Source organism: Arachis hypogaea, chromosome 4 (assembly GCF_003086295.3).
Source record: "Arachis hypogaea cultivar Tifrunner chromosome 4, arahy.Tifrunner.gnm2.J5K5, whole genome shotgun sequence".
In the NCBI taxonomy this organism is placed as follows: domain Eukaryota; kingdom Viridiplantae; phylum Streptophyta; class Magnoliopsida; order Fabales; family Fabaceae; genus Arachis; species Arachis hypogaea.
Window position 1 is genome coordinate 88,092,281 of NC_092039.1, and position 7,383 is coordinate 88,099,663.

General features: G+C 40.7%; 1 non-coding gene across 1 annotated transcript; it reads left to right on the plus strand.

Annotated features, from left to right (window-relative positions):
* The first annotated feature begins 6,822 nt into the window (after positions 1 to 6,822).
* LOC112798407 (small nucleolar RNA R71) lies at positions 6,823 to 6,930 on the plus strand. The gene has a single exon (XR_003200019.1). It is a non-coding gene; the product is annotated as a small nucleolar RNA R71 (small nucleolar RNA).
* The last annotated feature ends 453 nt before the right edge of the window (positions 6,931 to 7,383 follow it).

The following is a 7,383-nucleotide window of genomic DNA, read 5'->3' on the forward strand; positions in this document are numbered from 1 at the left end:
CAGATGCTTAATCAATTCACTGTCAAATATTCAACATGTTTCAATCAGACCAGAATTTTTTCCAAGGAAAGTGAAAAGAGGTTGTAAAAATAAGGGTTAAGTACTAAAATTGTCCCTAAGGTTTGGGGTGAAAATCAAAATCGTCCCCGACCTTTTTTAGTTATTAAAATCATCCTCAATATTACAAAACGTTTTAAAATCATTATTTTATATTTTTTTGGACCAAATTACCCTTAATTATTAATAAAAGTAATATTAAAAAAAATAAAACCACACCTCATACACACCCAGCATCCTTTCGTCTCTCCCTCCACCCCCAATTCCATTATCATCAGTTCCCACTCCCTCATCCCCTCACCCCACTCCCTCACCCCCTCACCCCCTCACCCCTGCGTCCAACCCGCGCATCGCCCTTACGTCCAACCCGCGTGCCGCCCCTTCGTCCAACCCGCCGCCGCCCCTTCGTTCTTCCTATTTTTCTTTTTTCTTTTTTTTTAATTTTTGAAGAACGTATACATGATTGATGATGGATTGTTGCTAATTTTGTGATTATTTTGTGATTGATGTTGTTGCTGAATTTTTTTATTTATTTTGGTGATAAAGAAGAGAATTGGGGGTTACTGGGTTAGTGGTGATGAAGAAGGGGGTGAGGGGGTGAGGAGTGGGGGGATTACGGTGAGGGATTCTGTGACTGCCTCTGCTTCTTCCTCTGCTCTGCTTGAACTTCTGCTTCTGAAATTGTAACTTGATGATTATTGAACTTTTGGATCTGAAAACTAAAATTGTAGTTGATGATTATTGAATTATTGTTTATTGAAATTGATGTAATTATTAAAATTGTTATGCTTCTTCTGCTTTTGATTTTTTTGTTTTGTGAATGTTGCTGTTAATTTGTTTTGTTATGAGTAATGAATGGTGAGAAAAGGGAAAGGGAGGAGGTGGAAGGAGATTGGGTGAGTGAGGGTGTGAGGGGTGAGGGATGAGAGGTGAGGGGTGGGCTGAGGGAGTGGGCTGAGGGGTTACGGGAGGGTGAGTGAGGGAGTGGGGTGAGGAAGTTACGGGAGGGGAGGGGAGGGGAGGGGGAGTTTGTTTTAATTTTTTTAATATTATTTTTAATTATTTTTATTAATAATGAAGGGTAATATAGTAAAAAAAATAAAATTGAAGTGAAAAAGGACGATTTTATAACGTTTTGTAATGTTGAGGATGATTTTAATAACAAAAAAAGATCGGGGACGATTTTGATTTTCACCACAGACCTTAGGGACGATTTCAGTACTTAACCCCAAAAATAATACACGTAAAAGTAGTATTAATAATAATAAAAAAAATCAGCAAGAGGAGAGTTTTAGATTATGAGCCACACTCTTCTCCTTCCTTTACTCTCTCAATTCTCTCTACGATTCTCATGTCCATTGAGTGAAAATTAAAACCATATACATAGATAGTCACACTACAATGAAATAATGCAGGGGAAGAATATGACTATCACTAAACAAGATTATCTTGTCCCCTGATTAGGTCAAGCAGACCCAGGATCAATAACGTATATTCTATGTATATATACATGGGTCTAGCAGAAGTATTGAGAATTGAGTTTCATTAGTAGAAACCAAGTTGGGTTGATACAATGGTTAGTTTGTGGTACACGAAATTGTGATCACTACAACTTCGCACAACTAACCAGCAAGTGCACTGGGTCGTCCAAGTAATACCTTACGTGAGTAAGGGTCGATCCCACGGAGATTGGTGGTATGAAGCAAGCTATGGTCACCTTGTAAATCTCAGTCAGGCAGACTCAAATGGGTATAGTGATAAACGAATAAAGCATAAAGATAAAGATAGAGATACTTATGTATATCATTGGTGAGAGTTTCAGATAAGCGAATGAAGATGCCTTCCCTTCCGTTTCTCTGCTTTCCTACTGTCTTCATCCAATCCTTCCTACTCCTTTCCATGGCAAGCTTGTGTAGGGTTTCACCGTTGTCAATGGCTACCTCCCATCCTCTCATTGGAACGATTCCTAATGCCCTGTCACGGCACGGCATTCCATCTGTCGGTTCTCAATCAGACCGGAGTAGAATCCAGTGATTCTTTTGGCGTCTGTCACTAACGCCCCGCCCTCAGGAGTTTGAAGCACGTCACAGTCATTCAATCATTGAATCCTACTCAGAATACCACAGACAAGGTTTAGACCTTCCGGATTCTCTTGAATGCCGCCATCAGTTCTTGCCTATACCACAAGGATTCCGGTTAAAGAATCCAAGAGATATTCACTAGAGCCTCGAATGCTTGTAGAACAAGAGTGGTTGTCAGTCACTTTGTTCATAGGTGAGAATGATGATGAGTGTCACGGATCATCACATTCATCATATTGAAGAACAAGTGATATCTTGGAACAAGAACAAGTGGAATTGAATGGAAGAACAATAGTAATTGCATTAATACTCGAGGTACAGCAGAGCTCCACACCTTAATCTATGGTGTGTAGAAGCTCCACCGTTGAAAATACATAAGTATGAGGTCTAGGCATGGCCGAATGGCCAGCCTCCCAATGATCTAAGAACTAAAATGTCCGAAGATGATCAAAGGATCGAAAAATAATCCAAAGATGAAAATACAATAGTAAAAGGTCCTACTTATAAGAAACTAGTAGCCTAAGGTGTACAGAAATGAGTAAATGACATAAAAATCCACTTCCGGGCCCACTTGGTGTGTGCTTGGGCTGAGAAATGAAGCAAATTTCGTGTAGAGACTCTTCTTGGAGTTAAACGCCAGCTTTAGTGCCAGTTTGGGCGTTTAACTCCCATTTAGGTGCCAGTTCCGGCGTTTAACGCTGGAATTTCTGTAGGTGACTTTGAACGCCGGTTTGGGCCATCAAATCTTGGGCAAAGTATGGACTATCATATATTGCTGGAAAGCCCAGGATGTCTGCTTTCCAACGCCGTTGAGAGCGCACCAATTGGGCTTCTGTAGCTCCAGAAAATCCACTTCGAGTGCAGGGAGGTCAGAATCCAACAGCATCTGCAGTCCTTTTCAGTCTCTGAATCAGATTTTTGCTCAGAACCTTCGATTTCAGCCAGAAAATACCTGAAATCACAGAAAAACACACAAACTCATAGTAAAGTCCAAAAAAGTGAATTTTAACTAAAAACTAATAAAAATATACTAAAAACTAACTATATCATACCAAAAACATACTAAAAACAATGCCAAAAAGTATACAAATTATCCGCTCATCACAACACCAAACTTAAATTGTTGCTTGTCCCCAAGCAACTGAAAATCAAACAAGATAAAAAGAAGAGAATATACTATAGACTCCAAATTATCAATGAAACTTAGCTCCAAATTAGATGAGCGGGACTAGTAGCTTTTTGCCTCCGAACAGTTTTGGCATCTCACTTTATCCTTTGAAATTCAGAATGATTGGCTTCTTTAGGAACTCAGAATCCAGATAGTGTTATTGATTCTCCTAGTTAAGTATGATGATTCTTGAACATAGCTACTTATTGAGTCTTGGCTGTGGCCCAAAGCACTCTGTCTTCCAGTATTACCACCGGATACATACATGCCACAGACACATAATTGGGGGAACCTTTTCAGATTGTGACTCAGCTTTGCTAAAGTCCCCAATTAGAGGTGTCCAGGGTTCTTAAGCACACTCTTATTTGCCTTGGATCACAACTCTTATTATATATTTTTTTCATTTTTCTTTTTTTTTTTCTCTTTTTTTTTCGAATTTTTTTTGTATTCACTGCTTTTTCTTGCTTCAAGAATCATTTTTATGATTTTTCAGATCCTCAGTAACATGTCTCTTTTTTCATCATTCTTTCAAGAGCCAACAATTTTAACATTCATGAACCACAAATTCAAAAGACATATGCACTGTTTAAGCATACATTCAGAAAACAAAAAGTATTGTCACCACATCAATCTAATTAAGCTAGTTTTAAAGATGAATCTGAAATCCTGTACTTCTTGTTCTTTTGTAATAAAAACAGTTTTCATTTAAGAAAGGTGATGGATTCATATAACTTTTTGGCATAGACACTAAGACACTAATGATCACAAGACACAAACATGGATAAACATAAGCATAAGATTCGAAAAATAGAAGAATAAATAACAAGGAAATCAAGGAACGGGTCCACCTTAGTGATGGCGGCTCTTTCTTGCTCTTGAAGATCCTATGGGGTGCTTGAGCTCCTCAATGTCTCTTCCTTGTCTTTGTTGCTCCTCCCTCATGATTCTTTGATCTTCTCTAATTTCATGGAGGAGGATGGAATGTTCTTGGTGCTCCACCCTTAGTTGTCCCATGTTGGAACTCAGTTCTCCTAGGGAGGTATTGATTTGCTCCCAATAGTTTTGTGGAGGAAAGTGCATCCCTTGAGGTATCTCAGGGATTTCATGTGTGCTCCATCCTCTTCTTAGTGATGGGCTTGAGGTCATGCCTTCTCAGTTGAACTGGCTTTGGATGCCATAAATGGTTATGGAAAAACAAAAAGCAATGCTTTTACCACACCAAACTTAAAAGGTTTGCTCGTCCTCGAGCAAAAGAAGAAAGAAGAGAGTAGAAGAAGAAGAAATGGAGGAGAGGTAAGTGGGGTTTTATGGAGGTAAGTGGTGAAGAGAGAGATGGGATTTGATAGGTGAGGGGTTTGTGGGGATCCTGTGGGGGCCACAGATCCTTAGGTGTCAAGGAAAAGTCATCCCTGCACCAAATGGCATCAAAAATCACGTTTTGAGCCAATTCTGGCGTTAAACGCCGGGCTGGTGCCCATTCCTGGCGTTTAACGCCAGGTTCTTGCCCTTTACTGGCGTTTAACGCCAGTCTGGTGCCCCTTTCTGGCGTTAAACGCCCAGAATGGTGCCAGACTGGGCGTTAAACGCCCAACTGCTAGGCTGACTGGCGTTTGAACGCCAGCAGCATCTTCCTCCAGGGTGTGCTGTTTTTCTTCCTGTTTTTCATTTTGTTTTTGCTTTTTTCATTGTTTTTGTGACTTCTTATGATCATCAACCTACAAAAAAGATAAAATAACAAAAGAAAATAATTAATTATAAAACATTGGGTTGCCTCCCAACAAGCGCTTCTTTATTGTCACTAGCTTGACAGAGGACTCTCATGGAGCCTCAGAAATGCTCAGAACCGTGTTGGAACTTCCCAACACCAAACTTAGAGTTTGAGTGTGGGGTTTCAACACCAAACTTAGAATTTGGTTGTGGCCTCCCAACACCAAACTTAGAGTTTGACTGTGGGGGCACTGTTTGGCTCTGTTTTGAGAGAAGCTCTTCATGCTTCCTCTCCATGATGACAGAGGGATATCCTTGGGCCTTAAACACCAAGGACTCTTCATTCACTTGAATGATCACCTCTCCTCTATCAACATCAATCACAGCCTTTGTTGTGGCTAGGAAGGGTCTGCCAAGGATGATGGATTCATCCATGCATTTCCCAGTCTCTAGGACTATGAAATCAGTAGGGATGTAATGGTCTTCAACCTTGACCAGAACATCCTCTACAAGTCCATAGGCTTGTTTTCTTGAGTTGTCTGCCATCTCTAGTGAGATTTTTGCAGCTTGTACCTCATACATCCCTAATTTCTCCATTACAGAGAGGGGCATGAGGTTTACACTTGATCCTAAGTCACACAAGGCCTTCTTGAAGGTCATGGTGCCTATGGTACAAGGTATAGAAAACTTCCCAGGGTCCTGCCTCTTTTGAGGCAATTGCTGCCTAGACAAGTTATCCAGTTCTTTGGTGAGCAAAGGGGGTTCATCCTCCCAAGTCTCATTTCCAAATAACTTGTCATTTAGCTTCATGATTGCTCCAAGGTATTTAGCAACTTGCTCTTCAGTGACATACTCATCCTCTTCAGAAGAAGAATACTCATCAGAGCTCATGAATGGCAGAAGTAAGTCCAATGGAATCTCTATAGTCTCATCTTGAGCCTCAGATTCCCAAGGTTCCTCATTGGGGAACTCATTGGAGGTCAATGGGCGTCCATTGAGGTCTTCCTCAGTGGCGTTCACTGCCTCTTCTTCCTCCCAGAATTCGGCCATGTTGATGGCCTTGCACTCCCCTTTTGGATTTTCTTCTGTATTGCTTGGGAGAGTACTTGGAGGGAGTTCAGTAACTTTCTTGCTCAGCTGTCCCACTTGTGCCTCCAAATTTCTAATGGAGGACCTTGTTTCATTCATGAAACTTTGAGTGGTTGTGATTAGATCAGAGACCATGGTTGCTAAGTTAGAGGGGTTCTGCTTAGGATTCTCTGTCTGTTGCTGAGAAGATGATGGAAAAGGCTTGCCATTGCTAAACCTGTTTCTTCCACCATTATTGTTGTTGAAACCTTGTTGAGGTTTCTCTTGATTCTTCCATGAGAAATTTGGGTGATTTTTCCATGAAGAATTATAGGTGTTTCCATAGGGTTCTCCTAGGTAATTCACCTCTTCCATTGAAGGGTTCTCAGGATCATAGGCTTCTTCTTCAGATGAAGCATCCTTAGTACTGCTTGGTGCATTTTGCATTCCAGACAGACTTTGAGAAATCAAATTGACTTGTTGAGTCAATATCTTGTTCTGAGCCAAAATGGCATTCAGAGCATCAATCTCAAGAACTCCTTTCTTCTGACTAGTCCCATTGTTCACGGGATTCCTTTCAGAAGTGTACATGAATTGGTTATTTGCAACCATTTCAATCAGCTCTTGAGCTTCTGTAGGCGTCTTCTTCAAATGAAGAGAGTCTCCAGCAGAGCTATCCAAAGACATCTTGGATAGTTCAGAGAGACCATCATAGAAAATACCTATGATGCTTCATTCAGAAAGCATGTCAGAAGGACATTTTTTGATTAATTGTTTGTAGCTTTCCCAAGCTTCATAGAGGGATTCACCATCCTTCTGTCTGAAGGTTTGGACTTCCACTCTAAGCTTACTCAATTTTTGAGGTGGAAAGAACTTTGCCAAGAAGGCATTGACTAGCTTTTCCCAAGAGTCCAGGTTTTCTTTAGGTTGTGAATCCAACCATGTCCTAGCTCTGTCTCTTACAGCAAAAGGGAATAGCATAAGTCTATAGACCTCAGGGTCTACCCCATTAGTCTTGACAGTGTCACAGATTTGCAAGAACTCAGCTAAAAACTGATGAGGATCTTCCAATGGAAGTCCATGGAACTTGCAATTCTGTTGCATTAGAGAAACTAATTGAGGCTTAAGCTCAAAGTTGTTTGCTCCAATGGCAGGGATTGAGATGCTTCTCCCATAGAAGTTGGGAGTAGGTGCAGTAAAGTCACCCAGCACCTTCCTTGCATTGTTGGCATTGTTGTTGTTTTCGGCTGCCATGTGTTTTTCTTCCTTGAAGAATTCGTTTAGGTCCCCTACAAAGAGTTA